At 42.8% G+C, this 9,697-nt stretch overlaps 1 long non-coding RNA gene across 1 annotated transcript; it reads left to right on the top strand.

Annotated features, from left to right (window-relative positions):
* The first annotated feature begins 3,607 nt into the window (after positions 1 to 3,607).
* LOC132851551 (uncharacterized) lies at positions 3,608 to 4,132 on the top strand. The gene is made up of 3 exons (XR_009649040.1): positions 3,608 to 3,685; positions 3,788 to 3,865; positions 3,999 to 4,132. It is a non-coding gene; the product is annotated as an uncharacterized LOC132851551 (long non-coding RNA).
* The last annotated feature ends 5,565 nt before the right edge of the window (positions 4,133 to 9,697 follow it).

Below are 9,697 nucleotides of genomic sequence, written 5' to 3'. Positions count from 1 at the left end.
TGCCCTGCGATGGGTTGGCACTCTGTCCAGGGTGTATCCTGCCTTGATGCCCAATGACGCCTGAGATAGGCACAGGCTCCCCGTGACCCGAGAAGTTCGGATAAGCGGTAGAAGATGAATGAATGAATGAATGAATTATTACTTTAAGAAATGCCCTTCTTTCTTCCTTTTCTTTTTCTTTTCTTTTCTCATACTCATCCAACAAATTTTTATCATTTTAACAAGCTCTGATTCATTGGCCAGCAGTGACATGTTAAGTGCTATATTAGTGTAGTTATTTCAAAATAAATGTTAGTTTAGACAGAGGTAACAAAGAAGCATAATTTAGACACAATTAACATTCATATACCTCTCTTTCCATTTTATTTATTTTTTTATCAATTCGGATCCACTCATTAGTATATGAGGTTAATGTAAGAAATCTGTGCATGCCAGTCTGGTTCTTACACTTCAAAATCATCCAACCATTCCTTTATGGACCTATGCTTTGTCCACTGGGGCTCAGACAAATTTGCTAGCATACCATTGTCCAAAATGTTCTGGTATATTGAAACATTAAAGTTTTTCTTCAATGGAAGTAAGGGACCTAGACCAACCCCTGAAAAACGGCCCTCCATCCCTCCTAGACCAAACTTTACAGTTGGCACAATGCAATCAGGCAGGTAACATTTTCATCGCAGCCACCAAACCCAGACTTACACATCAGACTGCCAAACAAAGAAGCATGATTCTTTAATCCACAGAACACGTTTACATTGATAAAGAGTTTAGTGGTGGCATGCTTTACACAACTCCATCTGATGCTTGGCATTGTACTGGTCATAGAAATGCATTCCATAAAGCACCCACCAAACAGATTTTGTGCTGCCATTAATGCCATTGGAGCTTTTAAACTGTTTGACTACGGAACCAGCATATCTTTGGAGACTGTACTGGGTCTTCCAATTCTTGATTTCTCAAAAGTTTTTGTTTGCCACCTTGGCTTTGATGTTCTGTAGGACACAAAATGTCCTATTGAGTTTATTTCAGTCAAAGGGTGAAATACTTGCTATAAGGGTGTCCTAAGCTTTTCCTCAGATAAAGTACTCATTTTGTTGATTTCTATTGTTTAATAATTGAAAAGTAATTTTATTTTGTTGTTTACAGACTTAAGAGATGGCGGCGTGTGCACATGCAGCGGCTTCTCTTACTCCCGAATAAACAGTGTTTTCGTGTTTTTCACCTCGTGAGTCGCAGTGTTTTTGAACGTCTACATCGCGTCCACCTGTCCTTAAGCGCGCATACAGCTGTGAGTTTCTGCTGGATGTCCCAGAACCACATTTTTGGAGTTAAACTTCGTGCATGCAGAAGAGCTGCGGGACCTCAGTCTGCTCCGGAAGCCTACACCATCACCGACCCCCACTACTGCATGTCGCCCGCAGCGGAAGCGCCACAAGAGGCATGAGAGAAAGCAAAAGGGGGTAAGCACGGAGGTATCCAGGCCAGGCTAACGGATAACCCACACAAGCCAGCTATCCCCACCATCGTACTGGCTAACGTACGCTCTTTGGACAATAAAATGGATTACATCCGACTATTACGCTCGGCTCAGAGGACTGTAAGAGACTGTTGTGTCTTAGCAACATGGCTTAGCAACAGCTATTCAGCTCAACCAGCTGACATGCTATCGGGCTGACAGAGCTCTCATTGCGGGAGGAAAAACCCGCGGCGGCGGGCTTTGTGTTTACATCAATGATGCGTGGTGCCGCGATGCTGTTGTGGTTTGCAAACACTGCTCACCCCGGTGGAGTTTATGAGTATTAAGTGCTGGCCGTTCTATCTGCTGAGGGAATATACCACCATTCTGCTCGTTGCTGTATACATTCCCCCAAACTCCAACAGCAACAGGAACGATGCACTACATGAACTGTACCAGCACATCAGTGAGCAGCAGACAGCACACCCTGATGCTTTTCTCATCATAGCTGGGGATTTCAATCATGCAGACTTAAATAGTGTGTTTCCAAAAATACATCAAAATATTAACTTTCCAACACGAGATAATAACATTTTAAACTTTGTTTACACCACACAGAGAGGAGCCTACAAAGCCCTCCCCCTCCCCCACCTTGGCGCATCAGAACACATCACTGTCATGCTAATTCCTGCATACAGACCACTCATTAACCCTCTGGGGTCGAAAGACGCGCCGGCGCGTCTTTGGCGCATTTTTCCTCTTCAACGTGAAGTCCACTTAAAATACTCCGTCATTCATAGTCATACACATACATGTAATACATCATTCGAAACTGTGAAGTGTCTACTTTTATTTGAGTGCCTTCATATTAACAACAAAAAGCTGTGCTTTTGGCAAATAAAGAAAATAACCAGGGTGTGCATTCAGACATCTCTGTGAACTTGACCTTCTTCCTGAAACACGTTACAAACATGAACTGATAACTCCGCCTATACTTATCACACGAACATGATACATATGTCTAATGAAAGCCTGAAATGTCTACTTTTAAATGAGGTAATTAAAATCGAAAGCAAATATTGTCTTTTTGTGTAATCTGTATGTAAGTAAAGAGAGGTACAGTTTTTCTGGCTCGACCTCATTACCACTAATGTGATCCCACCTACCGCCGTGCGCGCCATTCATATGAAAATGACCTGAGCGGGCTATGCAAATAAGATCAACGCTCCCAAACAATGTAAGAAGCACAAAGTTTTAACAGATTCATTCACTTATCAACACGCTGGGAAGATGAAACGCTTTACAGCTGAGGAAGTTTCCTCAGATGAAGATGAAGAGCAGGACTCCGACGACGAACGTTTGTATTTTGAAGAGCGACTTGATCCGCGAGCGAGGATATAATTTCTGAAGAGTAAGTTTTACTAACATTTGTTGAAATCTTGTGTTATGTAAAATTATATATACTGTATTGTATACAGACTATTTGCAAGCAGATATTAAGAGTGACTTTATAGAAACGTCTCGTAATTGGCAACTTTTATTTACCTTAAAATGTTAGTTCTTATTTAGCTGTATGCTGATTAATGCAATGTGAATATACAATATGTTATATAGCAATATCACTATTTAGAATATATTTTGACTAGTGTTTATGCCTCAACTAGTCTTGTTTACGTGACTATCTGTTCGGGTGTAAATGTATCGATGTGGTGTCGATGAGCTGTAAATGTGCCCGGAGATGTCATGTGTTAATGTTTAGCCATAAATATGTCCGGTAATGGCCCGTTAACAAACATATACAGCGCATCTCTGTACCCAATTATTTTATCTCAGCTATGTTTAACTGCCTTAGTTATTGCTTTATAAGTTTGTTACTGTGGAGAATACATTATATTAATTATTAAAAACTTTTGTAGGAATGTGGCTGCATCACTCTTGTCTTCACCTGCACCGGCTGCAACACTTTCACCTTCGTTTGATGCTCGGACGGGGGCGCGCAGCAACGAGAACAATAAAGAGTACGTCCACATGTAACCATTTTTTTCTATTATGCGTGCAGAATATTTGTATTACTGATGTGGAAAATACATTATATTAATTGTGTTGCTTTGTACTTTGAAAATACATGATACTAATTATGATTTTTTTTAGGAATGTGGCTGCAACACGTTCACCTTCGTCTGATACTCGCACGAGGGCACGCAGCAACGCGAGCGACATTCATCCAGTGTAAGCCACATTTACCCTTTTTTATGTTCTCAGTATTAGTAACACTGGTGTGTTGCTTTGTACTTTGCAAATACATGATACTAATTATGATATTTTTTTTAGGAATGTGGCTGCAACACGTTCACCTTCGTCTGATACTCGCACGAGGACACGCAGCAATGCAACTGGGAACAAAAAAGAGTATGTCCACATGTACCCATTTTTCTGTTATATTGTATATTAGTATATATTAGTTATATATTATTATTACTAATGTGTTGCTTAGTACTTTGGAAAATACACGATGAGACTAATTATGTTTTTTTTTTTTTAGGAATGTGTCTGCATCACCTTTACCTTTACCATCACCTGCTACTCACACGCCGTACTGTAGGTCTCTTTCAGTTCTCAAAGCAACTGAGACTACTGTGTGTTCAGTTAAATAGGAACTGTTTTGAGCAATGGCATGACGACATTTAAACTCCATTCTCAAAGATTCACAGTGTGTGATGGCTTACAAATTTATATCTTATTTTTTATATTGTAAAGAATCTTTCCATACAATAAAGCTTCTTGACTCTATTGTATTGTTCATGTTTTTTACCATTGGTAAAATAAAAGTCTTATTTTGTCAAGTACAGATATAAAAGGCCTTTGTACTTTATTGTACACTATTTTATCAAACTACAAGCAAAACATTTTCTCTTTGAGTCTCCCCACACTCATTCTTTTGTCAACACAATCCAGACTAAGCCATTAGGGGTTGGGCCTCCTCAGGTGTGAATCATCAATATTCATGACCATTGACCCGCCCTCGCATATTGCCTTTACACAACAAAAACTGTCTTACAAAAGTTAAATCAATGTATTGTTTCATGTGAATGAGTGGGTAAAATGGTTTTTACATCTTTTTGTAGCAAATTCTCAACTCTACAAGAGTAGAGAACTTTATTGTTTGTGAACAAATGTTTAGTATGTGTTTCTTGGCCTTATTTCAGCAACTTTTCTTTTTCTTTTTTTTAGTAACCACGCATAAACATCATTTACTTAAAAATACAAACATGTACATACATTTTACTTACATAATATTGTAGCCCAGTTTGTGCTGAATACAGTGTTATGAGATATTAGCCGTTAATATGTATTGAAGTAACTGAAAAAAGACCAAATGTAAGAGCATGTCAGAACCACTGCCAGTGTCACAAAATGGTCAGACCCCAGAGGGTTAAAGTCACCAAACCAGTTCAGACACAAATTCAAGTGTGGCCTGAGGGGTCGTCGGAGGCTCTTCAAGACTGTTTTGACACCACCGACTGGAATATGTTTCAGCAGGCTGCCACATACAATAACACCACAGACCTCCAAGAGAACTCAGAAACTGTCACTGCCTACATCATCAAGTGCATTGATGATGTAACAGTCACAAAGACCATCACTGTCCGGGCCAACCAGAAGCTGTGGATGACGGGGAGGTCTACAGACTCCTGAAGACACGGAACACCGCCTTCAGAGCTGGAGACGAGGTGGGCCTGAGGACAGCCAGGGCCAACCTATCCCGTGGCATCAGAGAGCCTAAGAGGCAGTACTCCAGGAGGATAGCCCATCAATTCAGCGACAGCAGAGACACTCTGAGCCTGTGGGAGGGGATACAGACCAAGCCTCCACCACGGACCTGTGACAGCAACATCTCTCTGCTGAACGAGCTGAACGCCTTCTTTGCTCGCTTTGAGAAGCAAAACAGCACCACTGCTCAGAAAACTCCACCCCGTCCCGGTGACCAGGTGATGATACTGACCCAGAATAGCATAAGGAGATCCTTCAGCAGGATCAATGTATGCAAAGCTCCTGGTCCTAACAACATTCCTGGGTGTGTACTGAGAGACTGTGCATTGGAACTCACTGATGTCTTCACAGACATTTTTAACATCTCACTCAGTCAAGCTGTTCATCATCATGAAGTGCTTTGATCGGCTAGTCATGCACCATATCAAGTCCGCCCTACCCCCCTCTCTGGACCCCTTCCAGTTTGCATATCAGCCCAACCGCTCGACTGATGATGCCATCTCAACTGCCCTCCATTCAGCACTCACTCATGTGGACAAAAAGGACTCATACGTTAGAATGCTGTTCATAGACTTTACTTCAGCATTCAACACTATCATCCCTCAACAGCTCATTAACAAACTGCATCAGCTAGGGCTCAGCACCTCACTGTGCAACTGGCTATTGGACTTCACCCTGCTGACCCATGACTACGCACCATCACACAACTCCAACCTCCTTATCAAGTTTGCGGATGACATGACTGTAGTGGGTCTCATTAGCAACAAAGATGAGACAAACTACAGGAACGAGGTGAGACGCCTGGCCGGGTGGAGCAGTGACAACAATCTCGCATCCAGCAACGCATCCTGCCGGAAGACGCTACAGCACATAGTGAGAGCAGCTGAGAAGATTATTGGTGTCTCTCTCCCCTCCCTCCAGGACATTTACGAGACCCATCTCACCCGCAAAGCCCTCTGCATTGCAGGTGATCCCACCCACCCATTACACAGCTTCTTCAGTCTGCTGCCATCAGGGAGGAGACTGCAGAGTCTCCGGGCCAGGACCAACAGATTGAAGGACAGCTTCATTGATCAGGCTGTCAGGAAGCTGAACTTGCTCTCCAACTTGCCTCCACTTCCCTTTTCTGCCCCAGGCACCACAGATCTATGAACCCAACACACCCCTCCAGATCCCACATCCGCAGGTCCTGCGGATTTATGTACCTTGGGACTGAGAGAAATACAATTTCAATTCTCTATGTGTATGTACTGTACATGTGGAAGAGTTAATAAAGAAAACTTGAACTTGAACAATCAATTACATCATTTTGATCTGCAGGTACACATTAAAACAAAATCAGAAATTGACAATGCTTAATTTTTTTGATAAAGAACTTAATATTTAATGGGGTGTCCTAATTTTTTCACATGGCTGTATATGTGATAGGTAAATTTTATTATATGTTATGTGTAACTTAGCATAATAGCATAAAAGTCTAATCAGTAATCTAGTGCTTTCTCAGTAATCTGTTGCTGCCCATTTTGTGAACTGCAGTTGATGGGATTCTTATTATCTGACTGTATGTATATTCAGTCTCCAGCATGCCTCGATTTAACTAGTCCTTATTTTTCACCAAGGACTCTCATGTTAAGATAACAACTGTATGAATCAATCTCATTTTATTTTTTGCTTTCATTAAATAGCAGTCTTTTAATTTTGTCCTCAGCTTTTGTCTGAGAGTGACATCTCCCTTGATGCTGCAAGTGATTTAGAAATAATTTAGGACCTTCCAACCTCACACACTGATTTGCATGAGTGATATATTGGTGTGTCGTCCTGCTATTACATGTGTGCCTATTTGATTAAGCTGGAACCAATTTATTCATAAAATATGGCAGCAATTTGATGGTGGGAGGCCACAGACATAAAAAAATGATCTATTTGTGAGAAATTCAAGAAATGGTGGTGTGTTGCAGAATGTATGATCTTAAACTAATGTTTTTTAAATACTTAAAGATACTTCCATGTTTAAAAAAGTGCCTAAAAATAATATTGGTTTCCCAAAGCCTAATAGTAAAATGCCTATTTCTTGCTGAAGATTGTACGGTTAATTTGGTTGTAACATAATTTTGCATTAGAGAAGCATCAGTACTCAGACATGAAAAAGCTTTTCTGAAAATAAAGTCTGTCTTAAACACTAGTGGTACTACTACTACTACTACTACTACTACTACTACTAATAATAATAATAATAATAATAATAATAAGAAGAAGAAGAAGAAGAAGAAGAATAGAAATATTACATTCCAAATAAGCAATAACTGACAAAAATAGTCTGTAAATCAAATAAATCTATTTTATTTTTGAGTCTTTAAGGTGGGATAAGGTGAAAAGAAGTGAGGAGTGCTGGTTCAGGGCTCATTGTCCTAAGTAGCTTCAGCAGGTCCTGGAAAACAGAGGGAACAATACATTACTGCCGAATCAAATAGCTTACCTCACTGTGTTTGCTGGACCACATGATGGCAATGCTGGTGGTTGTCTTGGGCTTGGCATCCAGCATCAGTGCCAGGTTCCAATATCTTTTAGTAAAGTTGAGGGTCAACATGAACCAGGCTTTTTTCAGCTTCTGGGAGGAAGTACCTTATGTCAACTTTAGCATTATGACAACGGTAATTGACCAGGGTCTGGCAGACTTGATCTCAAAGTGGATCATGTTTGTCAGAACCAGTGGATGCTTGAGGTGGCTGCAGGTCAGCAAAGTGGACATAGAACCCAGGTCCTGGTTCCTCTATTTCTCATTCACCACATGTTGGAGCATCCATTTCAGTGTAAAATTTAACCACTCAACCAGTCCATCTGTCTTGAAGTGCTAGACAGAGATCCTCAGGAGTTTCACCTGCAACAGCTGAAGCAGATCAACCATAAGGTGGGAAATAAATGACATACTTGGTTGTTCAGGATATCCTTTGGGATAACAATGCAGCAAATGAGTCATATGAGGTAGGTAGGTACATCAGTTGATAGATAGATAGATAGATAGATAGATAGATAGATAGATAGATAGATAGATAGATAGATAGACTGTAAAATCCGATTATTTACCCTTACTTGAAAAAAGCATGCAAACCGTCAATCCATCCATCCATCCATCCATCCATCCATCCATCCATCTTCTACCGCTTATCCGGGGCCGGGTCATGGGGGCAGCAGTCTAAGCAGGGATGCCCAGACTTCCCTCTCCCCAGACACTTCCTCCAGCTCTTCTGGGGGAATACCGAGGCGTTCCCAGGCCAGCCAAGAGACATAGATCTTCCAGCGTGTCCTAGGTCTTCCCCGGGGCTTCCTCCCGGTGGGACATGCCTGGAACACCTTCCCAGGGAGGCGTCCAGGAGGCATCCGGAACAGATGCCCGAGCCACCTCAGCTGACTCCTCTCGATGTTGAGGAGCAGTGGCTGTACTCTGAGCTCCTCCCGAGTGACCGAGCTCCTCACCCTATCTTTAATGGAGCACCCAGCCACCCTACAGAGGAAACTCTTTTCGGCCGCCTGTATTCGGGATCTTATCCTTTCGGTCATGACCCAAAGCTCATGACCATAGGTGAGGGTAGGAACGTAGATCGACTGGTAAATAGAGAGCTTTGCCTTGCAGCTCAGCTCTTTCTTCACCACAACAGACCGGTATATCGACCGCATCACTGCAGAGGATACACTGATCCGCCTGTCGATATCCCGCTCCATCCTTCCCTCACTCGTGAACAAGACCCCAAGATACTTAAACCCCTCCACATGAGGCAGGAGCTCTCCACCAACCTGAAGGGGACAAACCACCCTTTTCTGGCTGAGAACCACGGCCTCGGACTTGGAGGTGCTGATTCTCATCCCCTCGGCTGCAAACCGTCCCAGTGCATGCTGAAGGTCCTGATTTGATGAAGCCAACAGAACAACATCATCTGCAAAAAGCAGAGTCGAAATCCTGTGGTCCACAAACCGGACTCCCTCCGGCCCCCGACTGTACCTAGAAATCCTGATCATATAAATAATGAACAGGACCGGTGACAAAGGGTAGCCCTGCCGGAGTCCATCATGCACCGGGAACAAGTCTGACTTACTGCCAGCAATGTGAACCAAACTCCTGCTCTGGTCATATAGGGACCGGACAGCCCTTAGCAGAGGGCCCCATACTCCCAGAGCACCCCCCCACAGATCACCACGAGGGACACAGTTGAATGCCTTCTCCAGATCCACAAAGCACATGTGGACTGGTTGGGCAAACTCCCATGAACCCTCCAGCAACCTGGCGAGGGTATAGAGATGGTCCAGTGTTCCACGACCAGGACGAAAACCGCATTGTTCCTCCCGAATCCGAGGTTCGACCATCGGCTGAATTCTCCTCTCCAGTAACCTGGCATATACCTTTCCGGGGAGGCTGAGGAGTGTGATCCCCCTGTAGTTGGAGGGGTCCAGAGGCACTGTCCCCAGCCACCATGA

Source organism: Tachysurus vachellii, chromosome 9, assembly GCF_030014155.1.
Source record: "Tachysurus vachellii isolate PV-2020 chromosome 9, HZAU_Pvac_v1, whole genome shotgun sequence".
Taxonomy (NCBI): domain Eukaryota; kingdom Metazoa; phylum Chordata; class Actinopteri; order Siluriformes; family Bagridae; genus Tachysurus; species Tachysurus vachellii.
This window is presented reverse-complemented; position numbering and strand designations above follow the sequence as displayed.